The following is a 21556-nucleotide window of genomic DNA, read 5'->3' on the forward strand; positions in this document are numbered from 1 at the left end:
AGGAAATATCTCAGGTTCACCATAAACAACCAGCATTACCAGTTCACGGTCCTGCCTTTCGGGGTCACTACAGCCCCCAGAGTGTTTACCAAGTGCTTAGCAACAGTAGCTGCGCACCTTCAGGGACAACACATCCATGTCTATCCTTATCTGGACGACTGGCTTATCCAAGCAAAGTCGGCCCAGCAATGTGCCAGCCACATATCCCGCACAATTCACCTCCTACACAGTCTAGGATTTTCACTAAATTACCAGAAATCTCATCTTCAACCCGCACATCTACAACAGTACTTGGGCGCAGAAATAAACACTCTGACAGCAACAGCACGGGCAAACTCAGCAAGAGTCAACAGCATGCAAGTGCTGATTCAAAAATTCAGGCCCCAACACTCACTCCCAGCGCAAGTGTTTATGCAGCTGATAGGCGTGATGGCCTCCTGCATCTTTATAGTCCCACACGCGAGGCTGCACATGCGTCCGCTTCAGGAGTGCTTCGCGCGACAGTGGAACCAGGCTCAGGGATAACTAAAAGACCTAGTGTTGGTGACCGGCCATGCATACAACTCTCTGCATTGGTGGAACACACAAAACCTTTGCAGGGGACGACCGTTCCAAGAGCCTGTGCCACAGATAGTGCTGACGGCGGACGCATGTCTCCAGGGCTGGGGAGCGCATGTCCTCCATTACACAGTGCAGGGCCTATGGACGACGCAGCAGCAAAAGATGCACATCATCCTACTGGAACTGATGGCAATCTTCATGGCAATGAAGGCGTTCAAATTGCATTTGTGCAACAAAGTCGTGCATATCCGTACGGACAACATGACTGCAATGTATTACATCCAGAAGCAGGGAGGGACACACTCTCCACAATTGTCACACCTAGCACACAGCATGTGGAAGTGGGCCATTCAAAGGAACATGTTCCTCATGGCGGAACACCTCCCAGGCAAGGACAACCAGATGGCGGACCTGCTCAGCAGGCACAGCCATCAAATGCACGAGTGGGAGATCCATCCCTCAGTGCTACAACCGTATTTCCAGCAGTGGGGTCATCCAGAGATAGACCTATTCGCCACACAAGAAAACGCAAAATGCCAAACCTTCGCCGCCAGGTTCCCACACCCGCAGTCTCAGGGCAATGCGATATGGATGAACTGGTCAAACAGATTTGCGTACACTTTTCCTCCAGCACCGCTCATACCGCTGGTAGCGCGCAAACTGCGGCAGCACTCCATGACACTCATCCTAGTTGCTCCAACGTGGGCAAGGCAAGCATGGTACACCACGTTCCTAGAACTTTCAGTGGTTCCCCACCAGCGACTGCGACTCACACCCAGTCTCCTCACTCAGAGCCATGGAGACATTCAGCACCCAGATCCGCAACAGTTGAGCCTTGCAATATGGCTCCTGAGGTCATAGAGTTTGGCTACCTGAACCTGCCCCCTGACTGTATGGACATCATCAAGGAGGCTAGGCGGCCTACAACCAGGGCATGCTATGCGGGAAAATGGAAGCGTATTGTCATTTATTGTTCCAATAATAACATAAATCCGCTAGATGCATCAACGCAAAACATCATAGGTTATTTATTGCACCTATACAGATGCAATCTTGCCTATAGTTCCATCAGGATACATTAAGCTGCAAGGGCAGCTTATCTTCAGAACAGACAGCACCTTTCCCTTTTCAAAGTGCCTGCCATTAAAGCTTTTATGGAGGGACTCAAAAGGGTAATTCCTCCAAGACACCCACCTTCGCCTGTCTGGAATCTAAACATAGTTCTCACCAGACTAATGGGTCCACCCTTTGCACCTCTTCACTCTTGTGAAATACAATTTCTGACATGGAAAGAGGCATTTCTAGTAGCGATCACATCGCTAAGAAGGGTTAGTGAGCTGCAAGCCGTCACTATTCAGGAGCCTTTCATTCAGATTCATGCTAATAGGGTAGTGCTGCGTACCAACCCTAAATTTATGCCTAAGGTGGTGTCACAGTTCCACATTAACCAAACAATTAAACTGCCAGTATTCTTCCCAAATCCTGATTCAGTGGTAGACAGAGCACTGCACACACTGGATGTTAAGAGAGCTCTCCTGTATTACATAGACAGGACTAAAGGTTTCAGGAAAACTAAGGAACTGTTTGTTGCCTTCTCTCCACAGCACAAAGGCAACCCAATTTCAAAATCAGGTATAGCCAGATGGATTGTTAAGTGCATACAGATCTGTTATCAAAAGGCTAAACGCACATTAAAAGTTCCCCCAAGAGCGCATTCCACACGCAAGTTAGGGGCATCCATGGCTTTCCTAGGTAACATTCCTCTAGAGGATATATGTAGAGCAGCCACATGGACCACCATACACACATTCACCAAACACTACTGCGTGGATGTACACTCCAAACAGCAAGCTGCTGTAGGTCAGGCTGTTCTCAGAACTCTTTTTCAGACTGCTGCAGCTGGCACGGGCAACCGCCGCTAATGAGGATACTGCTATTTATTCTATGCACAGATATAAATTCAGCAGCCCTCATGCCTCATACGGAATATGCTACTTACCAGTATGCATCTGTTCTTGGCATGTAGGGTTGCTGACATTTATATTGCCCGCCCTCCTCCCCGGTGCCTGTCGCAGCTGTAGCACTCAGAATAATTCTCAGGCATGGTCATCACTTACTGTATCATACTCCATCTCTGCCACAATGGCGAAAAACAATCTGAGGATGGAGAGGATGCCCATGCGCACTGTAGTCCAGGGGAGGAGCCACCTATCTTGTGATACTTCGAAGACTCTTCCAGGACAACAATGTGCAATCATCCGGACCCAACACTAGGCGGCGATCTATGCACAGATATAAATGTCAGCAGCCCTACATGCCAAGAACAGATGCATACTGGTAAGTAGCATATTCCATATATATATACCTTATCCATTAATGGACCAGCGCACTCCTGTACTTGATTCAGAAATAACAACCAGTGTTTTTCCTCTGGATAATCCTATGAAAACATTAATGCATAAGTTGAGAACCCACTCATGCCATCTCCAGACATCACCACTCACCCCTAACGAACCTTGTGTTTAACACACCATGCAACAAGGTACCGCAATGCTCACCTGTTCTCAAGAGGGCATTTCCCCAGGGTAAAAGATCAAAGTCTCGGAAAGAAGAAAGAAAAAATTAGGCCCAATGTTCTTCAAAACAGTGGACTGAAATCGAGGGTATATGAGAATTCCTACACTTGCCCTAATCCACTAAAGTTAAGGAATCGTCTGTTCCTAAATAAAAGCCAAATGAAAACTCCCAGCTGCTCCTGAAAATGAGTAAATAACAGCGGTTACATCACCGCTGTCCTGTAGTCTCTGTAATATCACCGGAACCACAATACAGGCGTCTGCGGTAAACACCGCCACCCAGATCCACTCCGTAGGTCAAATACTAGTTCAATACAAACGGTGTCTGCGGTTCCTCTTCACCACCGTAAGCGCCGTGGATATCTAAAGCCAAAGTAAAGGGCATCTGTTGTTCCATACGCCGCCCAATCTTAATTCCACTGTCAAGATTGAGGACGATTGCGGTTTTGTACCGCCATCCACTCTTAATACCAGCTCACTCACCGTCTTCCTGAAGTTCATCGTGCTTAGCCAGAGCACCAAGAATACCGCGGTCCGCTTCCAGCCGCCAAATGGAAATCCTTCCACAAACAGAATTACGCACGCTTGGTGAGCGTGCGACGCGTCTTGTAGACGCTGGCTCCTCTCCCTTTGCCTTCTGGGAGTTGTAGTCTAACGTCTAGGCAGGCACTTACGCTGCGCGATTCCTGACAAATATGGGTCTATAGAGACTCCCTTGAATGATCACACCTCAAAGAGAATGCCCAAGAAAGTACAGTGGACAGTTAGCTGTTAGAAGACATTTGGTGATCTCAAGCAGGTCATGTTCACTGCTCCCATTCTGCAGAGTACTGACTACTCCAAGCAATTTATTGTCCAAACAGATGCATCTGAGTTGGGGGAGAGGCTGTGTTGCCACAACTTAATGCAGAGGGTCAGGATCAACCAGTGGCTTTTATCAGCAGAACGTTGACCCCCAGAGTGAAGCGTTGGTCAGCTATAGAGAGGGAAGCCTTTGCTGTCGGCTGGGCCCTGATGAAGCTGAGGCCATACCTGTTTGGCACTCACTTCATTGTTCAGACAGACCATAAGCCCCTCCATTGGCTAAAACAGATGAAGGGTGAAAACCACAAACTTTTGGGGTGGTCCATTTTCCTACAGGAAATGGACTATACAGTAGAACATAGACCTGGGAGTAACTATTTAAATGCATATGGACTCTCCAGATATTTCCACTTAGGAAATAAAGACTCAACTGGGCAAGGTTAGTCTCATCTCGTTACATTTGGGGGGAGGGTAGGAAAGTAGGATCTGCCTCTTATGGTTACCCCCACTTTTTGCTGAATGTAATACTGTTTTTGACTTGTCTGACTGGGATCCTGCTAATCAGGACCCCAGTCTATCTGCTTTCTCCCTAAACAGTTATGCCATGTACTTAGGTACACTCCAGATTGGATCCTGGGGTACCTATGTCACCCCCTAGTATATGATAGACATGTACCCAGGGCATAGGTACCACAGAGGCCTCCCATGGGCTGAACCATGTATTATGCCACCCATGAGAGGCCATGCAAAATGGAACTACAGGTCTGCCATTGCATCCTGTGCAAGTTGGTGCATGCACCACTTACTTAAGATATAGTTTTACTATAGCTAAGGGTCACTGCATTCAAAACCTATAAGTCACCCCTATAGCAGGACATACCAATCCTGAAGGCAGAGTGCTTGGTTCTAAGTGAGAGGGTGCCGGTGCATGAGCAGGACACCCTTGCTGTCTACAGAGTCCATTCTCCCGGGTTGTCAGTGAAGCAGCCATTTCTGACAAATAGAGTGGGATTATGCGTTAAACATTTTGGAATCATACCCCCACACCAGTAACCGGTGTGGGAGGTATGATTCCACCCCTCAGAAGCGAGTTTTGTGGAATTGTGGTGTTCCCGGGACCAGCCTTCTAGTCCCGGCCAGCACAAAATGGTTGCTACCGACCAGAGACACATTTCTGCCATCCTGCTGCTGAGTCAAGCTCGAGCAGGGGAAGGCAGAACATTTGGCGTCCTGTCACTGGGAGGTGTGATCACCTCCCAGTCAGGATTTAGTGTATTAGGGCTGGGTGTGTGAGCTTGCCAGCGACTGAAAGTCTGCATGAGGGATACATTTGGTGTCCCTGTGCATAGTCCAATGCACACCAGTCCTGGATCAGTGGGCATTTGTCTACCGAGCCCCTGGTCACTCTTCAGTGACCCAGGCTCTATCCCCTCTTCTTACCGGTACACTTCGACAATAATCCACCTTTGGGTTCCAACAGACACTTTTCTTCCTTCCAGCAGTGGCTCCTCTTCGAAGTCCTCCATTGGACTCGACTGAGATTTCCGACACCACTTCAGACCTATGCACCCGGCTTCTCTGGGATAGGTAACTTAGGTACATCGGTATCCACGGGTGGGGTGGCTCTCCAACCTCCTATCTTCGACTGGGTTTCTTCAAAGTCCACTGGAAAGGGTCCTTAAACTCTAAAACTTCAACTGTGACTTTCCCATAGAATTGTACAGAGCACACAGTCGTGTTCCCACACTGCACCCGTCCTCCGTAGGGTCACTACCTACTCACCTTGGGTGGTTCCTTGGGGTCCTAGCGATTCTACGTCCTCTCCAAACTGTCTTGACTCAAGTCGTGGTTCTTATACCACTTATTAAGTATATGGTTTGGTCCCTCCCTGGGGCCCACTGTGTATTAGTGCTTTTTACTGTCATTTCTGTGCTAAAGTATTGTGTGCTCTGTAATTATCTGCGTATAGGAGATATTGTGTCGTACTAAACAGTGTTATATCAATAAATACATATTTGGTAACAATTGTGTGGTTCTCCTTTCAAATAACCAATACTATAAGGTTGCATTCAGGTAAAACAAGCTGCTTAACATTCCTTCAAGACTAAGCCTGAAGGCTGCTCTTCACAGGAGGTAAACAGTATTTACAACGCTGCTATTACATTTCGTTCCCTTTACAACGCGGTCTTTACAACAACTGCGTTGTTAAAACGCGATGCCTTTACATTGCAAGTCATTAGATCGACTTGCTGTAGGGGGCGCTCTAACCTAAGGAATAGTATAGTTTACTATTCCAACACCTTCCCTACTGTTGCGCACGCTGGAATTGGAATAGTAAATTATACTATTCCTAAGTCAATCGCACCCCCTACAGCTAGTCGATCTAATGACTTGCGATGTAAAGGCATCGCTTTCTAATAACGCGGTCGTTGTAACGACTGCGTTCTAAGAGAAAGCAATGTAATAGCATGCGATGTAACATGCTTTATTCTCCACAGCTACCACTTGGAAAGCTTTCAAAGGTTATCTTTGACCTCTTAAATCACCATGAAGGTTGTTTGGACTGGTGCAAGGTGCCTAACTTAATTAGTGGACAGCATATACCAGGCCAACTTCTCACACAGAGTCTCTGTTAAGAGCAGTTTAAATACACTAACCGCGAGCTCACACGCGTGTTATAGGCATGCCGTAAACACACATTGCAGATTTTGACAGTTTGCAAGTTTTTTTATTTGGGTGTGGACTTGTGCAAGCAGGCGTGTCTGCTTTTACTTTGCATACATGCACAAGTTGTAATTACTTCAAGCAGACACACATGTTTAAACACAGCGCTGAATACAGAGATTATGCATATTGTATAAAGAAGCAGTAAAAACTAACTGAACAGTCAATATTTAATACAGCAATAATAAGTACCCCTGCATTAGCTGACATTTTCTGTTCAGGAGGACACACAAAATACATTATACAGTTTCATGGCAATTATCCCATCCTGCTTCACTTGAAGGCAGTGCCCATTACAGGTAAAACTCCTCAGTAGTCATGCATCTCCTTGTTCAAAAATGAAGAGCTGAATAGTCAGCACATTCAAAACAATTTCCACTGATTGTTATAAATTGTCCAAAGGGCATATTTTTCCAAAGGCTCCTAGGCTGATAACTAGTAAATTCCCACAGAGACTCTTGTCCGTTGGTTTTGTGTGGGCAGTTGTTTTAGAGGACTGTCCCTGGCTTTGGTTTAAAAAAGGAAACATTGCCTTCCAGTGTACAGAGGTGAAATTCAGATGCAGATCACAGTTATTAATTCACATGTCCAAACAAAATTGATTATAGTTAGAGCCTCAGTAGGTGAAGAGCAGTCCGTTTTTACATTCGGAATTCGAATTGACAGTTTGCTGTTTTAAAAAAAATTGTATTGTATTATAATTGCATTTATATAGCGCTTACTACCCCTAACAAGGCTTTTAAGCGCTTTTTTGGTGAGTAGCACGCTACTCCGGAACCCATAAAGGATTAGTGTTGAATTAGTATAGTGAAATATGAAAGTAATTTGAGTGGTGGATAGGTTAGTCACTAATTTGGATTCAGAAGGATAGCGGAGGGATAGAAGAGGGAAAAAGGTTTGCATTTATATTGCGCTTGTTACCCCTGATGAGGTGTTGAAGCGCTTTTTTCCAGCGAGTAGCACGCTACTCCGGAACCCTTAAAGGATTAGTGGTGAACAAGTATAGTGTAATATGAAAGTATTTTGAGTGGTGGATATTAGTCAGTTGTTTAGATTGAGAAGGATAGTGGAGGGATAGAAGAGGAAAAAAGGTTTGCATTTATATAGTGCAGGTTACCACTTATGGGGGGGTTGAATCACTTTTTTGGTGAGTAGCACATTACTCTGGACCAATAAAGGATTAGTGGTGAATTACTATAGTGAAATATGAAATTTGAGAAGTGGACATGTTCGTCTGTTATTTTGATTGAAAAAGTTAGCGGAGGGTTAGAAGGGAGGTTTGGGATGAGTACAAATTGATGTGGAGGGGAAGAGTCAGAGAATAGAGTTTAGAAAAGCTTGTTTTGGGGGATGAGTACAATAAAAGAGGTGTCAAATGGTGCAAGGAGGGGTAGAGTAGGGAAGAATCTAGAAAGGGCTATTTTGGGGATCATAGTAGTGGTATGGGTTTGAGATGAATGTGAGAGTGGACGTAGAGGCTATATTGATAGACATATAGGGTGAAAAATAGGGTAGTGCATTGGATATGCTAAATTAGAAGAAAGTAATAAATATATAGATCCATAAGTACATGGAAAGTTTATAGCAGTATAAAGGAAGTAAGTATATGTAGATTAAAGATATTGATAGAGTTATAGGGTGAGAAATAGGACAGTGCATTGAATATGTTTTTGTTGGGTTTTTTGGGAGTAAAGTAATAAATATATACATCCAAGTACATGGATGGTAAGTAGATGCATAAAGGAAGTAAGTATATGTAGATTAAAGATGCATTCGATAAACTCTGGTTTTCAAGTGTTGTACTTAAAAAAAAACATTTTTTAAACATAATTATTCTACATGTTTATACAAAGCACTAAACATATATATACATAGGTACATATCTATAGTACAAATAAATGCTTATATACAGAGGGATATGCTGTATATTTCTGCTTGCGTATGGTGCTTATGTGGGGAAGAGCCAATGCTTTAGTAGTTTTCTGAAGACAAGATGGTCTTCAGTGGATCTTTGGGCCTTATGTTGGGGGGTAAAGAGTTCCATGTATTGGCTGCTTGAACAGAGAAGGATGTGCCACCCATGGTTTTTTTCTTGTATCTTGGGATTTTGAGGCGAGGTGCCACTCTAGAGCGGAGGTTCCTATGATGAACGTGTTTGGTGATTTTATTTCTGATGAAGAGCGGTTCGATTCCATGTATCTCTTGGTACAAAGCACCTTGAAATGGGATCGTCTGGCAACCGGTAACCAATGCAGGGCTTTCAAGGCAGGGGAGATGTGGTCTTGCAGTCTGATATGTAAGAGTAGTCCGGCAGCTGAGCTCTGAATCCGTTGTAGTCTTTTCATGGTCATTAAAGGTGATCCGTGGTAGAGGCTATTGGCGTAATTGAGATAGTAGCTTGGACCTTGTTTCAAAATCCCAAATGGGGGAAGATTCATTGCAGAGTTTTCATTGTAACAAAGCTTGATTTTACTAGTTTCTCCACTTGTGCATTCATCGATAGCTTGGAGTCCATGGTCATTCTGAGGTTTCTTACTTCCTTCTATACTTTAGGTGGTGATCCCAGTTCATCTGTCCAGGCTGCAAGTGGGTCATAATGTTTTCAATCACCACGCATGAGTATTTCTGTTTTGGAAGCATTCAATTTGAGATGGCTCCAAGTCATCCATTGATCCGTGGTTCTGAGACAACTGAAAATTGGCGAGTTTCCAATGTCTTTGGGGCATTCAAGTTGAAGGAGTATATGTGTGTCATCTGCATAGTTATAGCACGTGAGGTGAAATTGATTGATCAGTACAGGTAATTACTTCATGTAGATCTTGAAAAGCATGGGCGAGATGAGAGAGCCTTGAGGGACCCCAGCTTTTGTGGAGTACGGTTTGGGTAAAAAAGGTGGGGTATGATGACATTAGTTTTGTTTTGAAGTTAGGACCTGATCCAGTCTAAAGCAGTACCCTCTATGTCGGCTTCATGGTCTTTGTATCAGAGTTTCATGGTCACACCTGTCAAAGGCAGCCTCGAGGTCACAGAGGAGTAGTGCAGCAACCCTGTTTCGGTCAGCTGTGTTCTTCAGGTCATCCCAGATGACAAGGATGGCAGATTCTGTGCCTCTTCCTGGACGGGATCATGTTTGGATGTTTGAAAGTATGGCATTGTCTTCAATGAATTGTGACATCTGTGCAAACGCTGCTCTTTCTATCAGTTTGCCCAAGAAAGGTCCATTTGTAATGGGTCTGTAGTTGTCAGGGTTCAACGGGTCCAAGTTTGTTTTCCTCAGTAAAGGGTGTATTTATAACTTTTTGAGCTCTTTTGGAAATATTGTGGTAGTTAAGGAATCGTTGATGATTCTTCTTGCTGAACTGGCGGCAGAGGTTGTTAGAAGAATTTGTCTTGAAAGTTTGTGGTGAACACGGGTCAGAAGGGCGGCCGGCAGGCCTGCTTGCTTTGACCAGGTCCATAAATTCATCATGTGAAATGTGTTGGAAGGAACGGAGAGGCTGAGTTAAAGTATTCTTGGATTGTTGTTTTGTAAAAGGGTTAGTGCTGGTGCTTTGCTTTTAAGTATGAGTCCAATGTGTCTGCTTTGTCTGTGTAAAGATTTGCCAGTTTGTCTGTGAAATCTTGAGTAATGAGATGAGTTCCTTCTAGGCAATTTGGTTTACAAAATTCATAGAATTCTTTATTTGCACATTTAGCATTTTGAATTCTGTCTGAATAGTACCTTTTCTTTGCTTTTTTGATAGGTGACTTGTATAGTCTGTTAAATTTCTGTAGGTGAAGTTTGTCTTGTTTGTTTTTTTGTTTTGAACCCGGCACGTTGTTGCTTTCTAATTTGTAGTTTTATGTCTTTGTATTTCTCCACGGTGCTTGTTTTATTTTGTTCTGTTGTGTGGTTTTGAATGGTATCAGGATATCAAAAGCTTCCTGTAGCCACTCGTATAGTCTTTGAACAGAATTTTATGTTTCCAAATCTGTACTGGATGTTAATTGTGTTTCTAAGTGTTCCAAATTGATTTTGTTCCACAGTCGATAGGTGGGTGCATGTAAGGTGGTTTTAGGTGTGTCGCTTAGTGTTGTTTTATGTTGGAAAGCAAGCAAATGGTGGTCTGACCATGTGACTGGAGTTATAGTTTGAAAGGTAACTAGCTCGGTAATAGCAAAAAATGATATCTAGGATAGGTCCAGGGATTTGTGTGGGTTTGTGGACAATCTGATGCAGGTTCAGTGCGTCTAGGCCAGTGATTGTTTTTGGATAGGTCATATTGGGTTTGTCAAACCAAATGTTGAGGTCACCCAGAATGCATAGGTTGGAGTGTATTGTTATCAGGTTTGAAACTGTGTTTAGAAGTGCGTCTGGGAATGCTACCTTGCTGGATGGAGGTCTGTAAAGGAACAGAAAGTTACAGGAGAAAGATGGTGTAGGATAGCACCTAGTGAGAAGAGCCTCACAATTATTTACGGAGATATCGTCAACTTTAGTGATGTGTAATGTTTGCCTGAACACAACAGCTAGACCACCTCCTTTTTTGCTTATACGATTTTGGGTGATCGTTTGATAGCCCAGAGGAATGGCTTCATGCAGGACTGGAGCCATATCATCTCCCTACCATGATTAAGTTATGAATAGTATGTCTGGTTTTGCATCAGTGAGAAGGTCATAAATGTTTGTTTTTATAACTAATCCATCTTTGAATGTGTAGTATTTAGCAACACTGCCCGAGTAGTGTGGAAGGTCAAGAGCAGAAAGGTCTACACAAAGCCCAGTTTGCAAAGACATCGTAGGATGTATCCCAGGACACCAGAGGCAAACTACCTCAACCACCACAGTTGAGGCACAGTAAGCCCCTGTCAGCCGTTGACCTCCATCCCCTCTGAACAGGGTCTTACAATTCCTAGTTTATCTCAAGAGACCAACACAGCACTTTTGCCTAATATCATTTAAGGATTCAATGATGATGTGCAGGGCACAAGGGTAATAGAGGTTGGACAGCAAATGTTATTCCTTTAACCCCTTCAGCGCTGATGAAAAAGCCAGCTCGTCATGGGCGTTACCTGCGCTATGCGCATGACGAGCTGGCTTTGTCACGTTACGCGCGATTTTCAAATTTCAGCGCACAGCAGGAAAACCCGCTAGCGTGGTAGAGGTTAAAGAAAATTCAAATCACTGACATGCTACTTTAGGCAAGGTCCTAGAGACTAATCCATGACAAACTAAAACCAAATGGGACAATTTCCTTTTTGACATTTAAAAAAGTCAGTAAAAACTAGCTTACTCTGAGGAAATGTTGCTAGTCTTTCAGTACTTCCTGTTTGCCAGTACAATTTCTGGTTAAATGAAAAAAAGTTATTTGTAGTGCTAATACCCCTTAATGTACTTTGGGTCATTAGGGCGCTTTCAACTGTTTCCAGAGTGAACTTATAAGTTTGTAGTGACTCAGTACTTACCAGGGTGACTGGGGTACTACCTGGGTTCTGTTAAGATATTGATTATGTCAGTAGTGACATGTACATAACAAGTCAAAATAAGTAGAAGTTCCCTTAAGACAAAGTCAGCAAATGTGGCTAGACCTTCTTACACTGAAGAAATACACACGCATCATTGGTCAGCATGGCAAAGGCTATTTGTTTGTATGAATTCTATGTAGGAAATAAAATAATTGTGACCATGAGCTGGTCTGAATCAAATAGATCTGCGTTTTTCTTCTTGATTCATTTATTGATCATGGTAACTCCAACTAAGGGCCTAATTACGATGTCTGTGGGACGAGCGCCCAACCGACATTGTAGTGGAAACGGACCGCCTGACAAGGAGTCAGCGGTTCCGCTTCCACAATTAGGACGTGACCTCCTTCACAGCGTTCGCATAGTGAATATTTTATATTGGGTCTGGTGCTGCACCAGCCTCAATATAAAATAAAACTTTTCCCTCTGACTGCCGGTATTGTAACACAGCGGTCGGAGGGAAACAATCGATGTCGGCAGGGGCGGCTCTAGGCTCATGGCGGCCCTGGGCAGGGAGCACAGGTAGGGGGCCCCGGAAGATGGGATCAGGGCGGGGCGGAGCCCCCTCCCCCCCCCAGCTCAGGAAGGGGTTTGGAAGTGGAACAGAGCCGGAGGCCGCCAAATCCCTGCCAGGGGCCGCCATGCAAATATGTATCCATCCTCAGAGGATTATTATATTAAGGATATATATTGGCGTGGTGGCCCCTGGGGTTTGGTGGCCCTGTGCAGGTGCACAGCTTGCACATGCCTATGGCCGCCCCAGATGTCGGGCGGAAAGCCTCCAACAAGCTGTCAGATGGCTTTCCGCTCGACATCGAAATTGGGCCCTAAGATTTTCATTTTAGATTTTACTTTTTCTGTCGAGCTATGATCGAGGGTCCTTAGCTTGTTCGAGGGTCCTTAGCTTGTTCTGTAGCCTTATCTATATTTGTTATCATCCATAATCACTGTTTCGCCACGCTTATTACCTAATTTCATCACCGGGGAATTAGTGGCCGTTATCTAATACAAGCATAGAAAAGGAGTCCTTTACAGAGCAATGTGCCTCTCAAACCTTGGGGGCCTGCTGCCACTGCACTAATGAAAGCTTCGCCCCTAGATTCAATAAAAAGGTTCTTTCAGATAACTGGAACTGGAGGGCTTCCTTTTCATAGTATATTTCCATATGGGCTATTGTGAGTTGCTTCAGTGTTACAAGTATCCCTAGTAAATACCATCTCAAGCTACTGTAACTCCTAACCACATCATGAACTGTTAATAATTTCACAAATAACGTCACTCATAACATACAAAATTATCAATAACGTATGTACAAGAAAGAAATTTCACTTAAAAAATGGAAGACATTTAACATACATACAATCACAGTCTTGTGTGAAGACAGTTTTGTTGGCATATTTTGGTATGAGTAAGCATGTGTAGAGATTATGGATAATTTCCTTAAGGCCACACATGTTTTACTAGCTAACAGCCAATTGTGCATTTACCAAATCATGTATTGTCTGGCTCAGTTAACTTAGACACTGTCATTTAGACTCGGTTGTATACTCACTGACTTTCAGCTTCAAGTAAACACTGTAAATATATAAATTACTTTCACCCATGTACCTTGGGTCCAAGGTGCAGGCCACAGAATTTTGGTCACATTTGAGAGAGATGGTTGAGAAGATCTGTCCAACACGTTTTTCTTTTGTCTTCGCTATACTTCTAGCAACGTTCCTTACTTCTCTCGTGGGTTTCTAAGCAATTATACCACAATTATAATAGGAAAACAATTTAGATATCAGAATTCAACATTACAATGATCTTTTTTAACACAGTATTTCTTGATATACCTGTTATTGTCCTTTGTGCCTTCAGATTCTCTCTCGTGGCCAAGTTTAGTTGCTCCTGTTGAACTGAAGTGGAATTTGAGAGTACTTCCTTTGGATTCGGAGTTACTTTAGATGTTCACACTAATGCTTCAAATAAACCTTCATCAAGTCTTTTCAACAAAAATTAAACCACTTGCACCATTTACTGGCCTAATATTATTCTTATCTGCCTGTGTTTCTAAATTGTCAAAGTTAACTTTCACATTGACAACTCTAAACTCTTAATTATTGAATTGTAAATATGTCACTTATCTCTTGCATTGTTCTATGTCAAAATGCTGAGAAATCTCTAGAACCTCAGGACGCAAGGACGAAGCTGGATTTTAGGTAAGTTCTCAGGAGCCCGAAAACAGTCCTCTGGATGCAACTCCACCTCTATTGTTTGGCAAAGGACGTGGTTCCCAGTGTATGGTTTATATACAGTTTGCCCCAAAATTGCCCCCATGAAATCAAGATCTCTCGAGCTCTAGTTTTCTGGAAGTTTCCACCTTGGTATTGAACTGTATCTACGTTTGCCTCATAATAATGGGTGCACAAGGTGGGAAACGACCTTAACAACGTAGGGGAGAGGAGTTGGCCTAACGGCTAGGGCGCTCGACCTCGGACCTGGGGATCTCGGTTCGAGTCTCGGTAACGACGCCAAAACCTCCTGTGATTCTGGGCAAATCACCTAATCTCCCCGTGCCTTAAATGAAAGTAACTGGAAATGTAAAAATGTAACGTAACTGGAAAAATATGTAAGGCGCTCTGATACCTGATTCGGTTCGGGTCCAGTTCGCGCTATATAAAACTCTGCAAAAAAAAAAAAAAACGAGGTCAAAACACCGCAGTACATTTAGATCGATGCTTTTAAAATGCAAGTCATTACCACAACTTGCACTGGAGGGCGCTCTAGACTAAGGAATAGTGTGATTCCAACACCTTCCCTACTGTACGTAGGCTGAAGTTGGAATAGTAAATCATACTATTCCCAAGTCGTTGTAACAGACTTGTGTTGTAAAAACAGTGATGTAATGTACCGAGATCTAAATGATTGCGTTTTACATCATACATCCCTCTTTAACAGGTGGCCACCTGGATGAATTCTTCCTGCCTTAAGCTCAATAGATTAAAGACAGAGCTCATGTTCCTTGGGAGGAATACCTCACCCTCAATGGGCTCTGGGCTGGCCAAGTTGCCTTGGTCCCCACAGTACTCTAGTCTTGGGTGTGCAGGAGAAACTGGTGCTTGCTCAAATAGTTAGCCCACTCTATATCTTCAAACCATCCAGTTAGTTCAGGTGCTTCCAAATAAATGAGAGAAGAGAACACCCTACTTCCCTAAATGCAATCATAATAATGAAAAGTGTTTATACTGAATTTGAAGCACACCACGTATCAAAATCTCATCACAAAAATAGTCTCATAACAGAACATTGCAATAATCAGTTAGGCTCTTGAAGATCTTTTGTTTTGATTTATTACACCCACTCCAATTCCTTTTGCCAACGCGTTTCACCATGGTAGGGTAACCAATCCGCTTCCTCTGAGCTGGAAACAATACAAATGCGCTATTTACAATTACAATCCCAAGCACTTATAATTATTTTCAAAGAGCCCACAATACCAACAACCTTGTGCGCAAGCTATTAATCAAAAATTGTGAAACATGCATAAGACTTATGCAACATTGTAATATAGTATACATATTATTTACACATTTTTCTTCCATGATTGCAATACATCTCATCCCTATATATTATTTTTAAAAATCACTTGCATCTTTGTACCATATTACTCATAACCTTACCATGTCTTTGTTGTGTGTTTGTGACCATCCTCCTAACATTTCCTACTGAGACCACAGTGCATTCAAATTATTTAACCCATGTGGATAAAGTAAAAAAGATGCTACGTCCATGGACGTAGTTACCTCAAAACCGCTAGTCACAGAATCCTGATGATGCAACAAAAAAATGTACAATGAAATCTATTACAAATTATAATGAGCAGGGCAAGGTCGGACCATACATATGTTTTTGCTCAGTAGTCACAACATTCCCAGAGGAAAAAACATACCTCTTGTATGACGTATCGTCTCTCAAACCATTCGAGTGAATCAAATATGTATTCTAATATGTGGGGAATAAAGTCCGTCTTTATCTAATAAAAATATATATATAAATCAATCATCCTTTAAGAGCCTGCCAATCCAAATTATCTCCATAACACTGTATGCGTATCATTAGTGCCGACAATTCCAACCTTACCTTCTATCAGAAAACTAAGGCGCGATGTGCGGGAACTATCACTATTGCCGTATCCCAAGTCACGCCCACTAGTGTTGACCACAAAAAAAAGTCTGAAAATCACAGAAAGAGTACCGTTTTAGTATGATATCCTCCTAGAGCAAATGCCCTTCCTTAGTAAGCTTCTATGTGTAAGTAAGCCTACCTTCCAATTACGTCTCCCCGCCTTCCAAATTGTCCAATCACACCGCCGCCTGTCTTCAATTCCCCTTTCAAACCGCTATATTCCTGTTAACAAAGGGAAGCACCTTATTACTTATCTGGCTAAAATTAAAGCACTCCAATTCACCATAGACTGTCATGCTTTCTATTCTTACCTCTTCCAACGAAGCTCCACACCCGAGTACAGGCGACAATCTCCAACTTCCTGGTTCCCGTATAAACGTATTACCGTATCGACGCTAAAAGACGTCCCATGTCCGTCATAGTTAAACATACGGCCGCCATATTGTAATGGTTTCATACCGCATATTTTAATATTTATTTAGTATATTCTCTGCCGGCCCCACTTTTTCCTTCAACCTCGATTCGTTTTATCCCTTGACTATTGGTTAAACCATCCAATTACGCTAAAATATTTGCACTATTTTCTCGGGCCTTAATAATTAACAATCATATAGATTGACTCCTACCCTACCCATTGATAACAGATTCTCCCGTGTACTTCCTGAGGTCAGAACCCATAGTCTGTTCCTCGTATGTTCGCTAAGCCCTTATCATCGTGATATATTTTTCCAATATTTCATCTCAAACAAATATTAGTTATCTGCTAATAGTGAGTTTGTTACTGCTAAAATAACTTATTTATCAGAAACAGCATATTAATGTTATTCACATTAAAAATAAGATGTAATGCTCTTACTTCCTTCCCTTAGTGCAGTACTTTTGCGGATCAACCTACAAATCACTTCTTACGTTTTCAACATCATTTTAACAGATCCCTGCATTTTAGTCCAATGCAACATTCAACAATTGACCCCAGTTAGTCCCTTAAGAAGTACTGTAGCTCCTGATCAAAATTTAGGCCATCCTCCACGGCCCTCAAACGCATGATCCACCTCGCCTCCTGTCTCCTCAATTTCAGCTCCCTATTACCTATTTACATTCAATTACATAGATGACGTACTTTGTACTACAGATTATATTTGTCATAATATTGTATCTCCTATCATCATTAATTTGAAATTCCTTTGTCTTGTCCTTGGCATATCTACACATTCCACAATGCCCACATTTAAAAAAAAAACTTTGAATGTTGATCTAGCCAAGTTACAGGCTGTCCCAGCTGTGGATAACTCGGACTTAAAAGTGATCCTAGAGTTCGTCCCCTTCGGAACGTGATTTGAGGCCTTTTCCCAATGTGTTTCTCTAACATTTTGTCCATTCTTAATACATTCCAATGCTTATTCATTCTTTTCAGCAAAACGCTACCCACTGGAGTGTAATCCGTGATTAGTCTAATTGGTTGTTCCATCCCCACATCCTTCTTGAAAGGTTTTATCGTGGTCATGCGTTTAGTCCTTACCGCCCTCTCCTTTGCCTTGAATATATACCGCTTGCAATAACCTCAATGGAGAAATCTCTGTTCCATATCAATAATGCACTCTCTGAAATTTTGCTCCTCGCTGCAATTGCATCTTGCCCTTAACATTTCACCTAATGGAATAGCCTTCACTTGGTCACATGGATGGGCACTTTTTGCATGCAAGATTGTGTTGTATTAGGTCGGTTTACGATACATTTGACTATGAATATGGTCATCCTTTAAATAAAGCTCAATATCTAAAAATATTATGTTTGTTGAGCTGTGGTTGGTGGTGAATCTAATATTCATATCATTGTTATTTATGTATTCATAGAATACGCCTCCTCAGTTCCTGTCCATATCACAATACAGTCATCTATGAACCTTCCCCAATACAGGATAAATTCATTCCATTGACTCCCTCCCGGGCCCCAGATGAACACCTCCTCTAGCCAACCCATAAAGATATTGGCGTAGGCCGGTGAAAATCTGGAGCCCATGGCTACACCCTGTATTTGCTTATACCAGTCTCCCTTAAATAAGAAGAAGTTGTTGGACAGAATAAGTTCGGTCATGGCCAGTATCATGCATGTGTACTCCCAGTGACTCAACGTTTTTTTTAATAAAAAATGGTTACGTGCTTTTAGTCCCAGCTCATTTTTAATGCTTGTATATAACGAGATCACATCTAGAGTTACTAACATCATTCTTGGGTCCCATTGTATGTCACCTAAGATGTTCAGGATATGGCAAGTGTCCTTAATGTAGGAAGGTAAATTAGTCATGATCGGCTACAGGAAAACATCTACAAATTGTGACATACGCTCTGTTGGCCCTCCAATGCCGGACACGATTGGCCTTCCCGGTGGGAATGGGAGGTTTTTATGCACCTTCGGTAATTTGTACAAACATGGGTACCTTGGATGATTCACTTTTAGGAACATATATTCATCCTCATCCAAAAGTCCTGTTTCATGCCATGATTTCAAATAGGTATTTAAAACACTAGTCGAAGCATAAATAGAATTTTGAGTTTCTTGCTCATAACAGTGTGCATTGCTTAGTTGGGAATATATTTCCTGTTCATAGTCCATTGTGTTCATTAGCACTATATTCCCTCCCTTGTCAGTTGTGTGTTATCCATTAGTTATTTTAAAGCAATTTTTCACGCTGTGACAAGTTGTCCTTTACAACCCCCCCTGGATGTGCTTTTCTACTATTCTCATCCAAGTCGGCAGTAACCAGCCTGTGAAAAATCTCTATATTGTTGCCACTAACAAGATTAGGCGACCATCTCGATTTATTTCTTAACCCTCTCGAAATTGACAAATCTGGTTTAATATCCATATCCTCTAGGACTTTAGCCACTGTTACCGGATTCTCCTCCAACTCTGTAATTGAGAGAAGGGTAACTGTGTCCTGGATATCATTGATGGTTGAAGAATTCGACACCATACTACAAATTTGCAAGCCAGTATTTTTATTTTTATTCTGCTTAGGATTCTGAGCAAATTATTTCTTCAATTTAAGTCGTCTAATGTACTTGAATAAATCAATTTTTGTGTCACATTGATTACCTCTCATATTCGGGCAGAAGCCTAAGCTTTTTTTTTCAGTAACCCTATGGTAGTTTCCGAAAGTGATATGCTTGACAGATTCACCACTTCCACCTCTTTCTCAGTTTGCTCTTCTACTCTTTCTTGTCCCATGATCTTGTTTTCATCCCTATGAAAACAAGCTCCTGCTCCTGCTCCCTCTCCCATTTCCCCTTCTGGTTTTCGTGTGGGTCCTGTGCGTTTTGCTTGTTCTCTGTTGCCTCTTTTTATTCTGTTCACCTTCTGTAAGAAGGAGGAATTCCCTAAAGGGTGTACTTGCCTAACCGCTGAGCCAGATGCCCCTTCTGTATCACTACTGCTAGTAGGAATGGTACTTAGAGAGGTGCTGCTAGAGCTTGCGGAAACTGATTCTTGTTGCTGTTTACCTTTGTCAATTTGCATGAGATAATCATACTTTTTGGAAAAGGTAAACACCCTTCCACCATTGTAGTCTATCTCATCGCGTTTAAGCTTACGGGCTTTTCTTTGCTTTATATCATTTTGATGATTGTTCAAAACTCCTTTTAAAATCTCATCGTTTTTAGCCCTAAGGGTCAAGTAAGTTCAGGGCTGCAATTTCCTCATGTGTTTGAGGGCCGTGGACGACGGCCTGAATTTTATTCAGGATCTACGGTACTTCTTAGGGGACTAACTGGGGTCAAATGTTGAATGTTGCATTGGACTAAAAAGCAGGGATCTGTTAAAATTATGTTGAAAACTTAAGAAGTGATTTGTAGGTTGATCCGCAAAAGTACTGCACTAAGGGAAGGAAGAAAGAGCATTACATCTTTTAGTGTGAGTAACATTAATATGCTGTTTCTGATAAACAAAGATCCAAGTGATTTTTTAAAATAATATATAGGGATGAGAATGTATTGCAATCATGGAAGAAAAATTTGTAAATAATATGTATACTATATTACAATGTTGCATAAGTCTTATGCATGTTTCACAATTTTTGATTAATAGCTTGCGCACAAGGTTGTTGGTATTGTGGGCTCTTTGAAAATAATTATAAGTGCTTGGGATTGTAATTGTAAATAACGCATTTTGTATTGTTTCCAGCCCTGAGGAAGACGATTGGTTACTCAACCACGGTGAAACACGTTGGCAAAAGGGATTGGAGTGGATGTAATAAATCAAAACAAAAGATCTTCCCGGCCCGGCTGGGCCTGCCTCGTTCGAACTGTCCTTGGAACTCTGTCTGCAATACGATTGTTGTACTGTGTCTTTCCTGGATCTTCAATATTTTCTTTCCAGTTTCCTCTTTGGACTGCCGCGAAATTTTCTCCTGAGCCCTGTGTCCCTCATCGTTTGCTCTTGGTCTGTTCGGATGGTTACAACCTTGGATAAAAGTGGACAGGGCTGAAACGACTTTTATATGCGGTAGTCTGGTTTCTTTGTTATGTGATTGACAAGTGCTGTTGTGATGTTCCTGTAATTTTATGGGACTCCTGAAACTTTTTCTAATATCGTTAACTTCCCATGGGCTATACCCTTCCCTTGTAGCAGGTGGCGGGATGGACGCAGATGATACTGATTTTTCGCCCTCCCCCGTGTGCGTTGTTCCTTCCCTTCCCCTGCCCCTTCCCTTTTGTCTTTGTTTCTACCCTGTTCCTTTTCTTCTATATTTCGGGTTCTATTTAGGGCGACAGGCACGCTGCCGGGGGGTAGGCCATAGCCCTCTGCAGGGGTGTAGGGAGGGCTTGTGGGGTGGGTGGGAGGGTCTGTTGTTGTTTTTGGAGGGGTCTTTCTCTCCTCCTTTTTCTCCCTACTTGGTTCTATGGCCCTTGTGTATCCCCTTTTTCGGGGCTCTGTATCGCCGTCTGTCCCCCGGGTGTCTTTCTGGTGTATTTTTCCGGTATTACAAAGATGGTGATTTGTTCTGTTTGTCTTCCTATTTTGTGGTCGATTTTGTACCGGAATTTTGTTTTTCCTGCTTTGTCACCTGGGGGCGGGTGGTTGGGTTGGGGTCCCTTCCTTTTCCTTTTTCCCCCTTTCCCTTCCCTCTCCCCCCCCTTTTTGTGGGGTTCTTTTCTACTTGGGGGTGCATTTCGTATCGTTTTGGTATTTGGGTCCTTTATTGTGCTGATCGGTGGGACGGGTGG

The 21556-nt window shown here is 42.7% G+C and overlaps 1 long non-coding RNA gene across 1 annotated transcript in view; it reads left to right on the top strand.

The window, feature by feature from the left end:
• The window catches only part of LOC144791019 (uncharacterized), a 205176-nt gene extending 184029 nt beyond the window's left edge, over positions 1-21147 (top strand). The window contains exon 3 of the long non-coding RNA XR_013602274.1: positions 20514-21147. This is a non-coding gene — a long non-coding RNA (uncharacterized LOC144791019). The remainder of the gene's footprint in view (positions 1-20513) is intronic.
• Positions 21148-21556: the final 409 nt, after the last annotated feature.

Source organism: Lissotriton helveticus, chromosome 11 (assembly GCF_964261635.1).
Source record: "Lissotriton helveticus chromosome 11, aLisHel1.1, whole genome shotgun sequence".
NCBI lineage: Eukaryota > Metazoa > Chordata > Amphibia > Caudata > Salamandridae > Lissotriton > Lissotriton helveticus.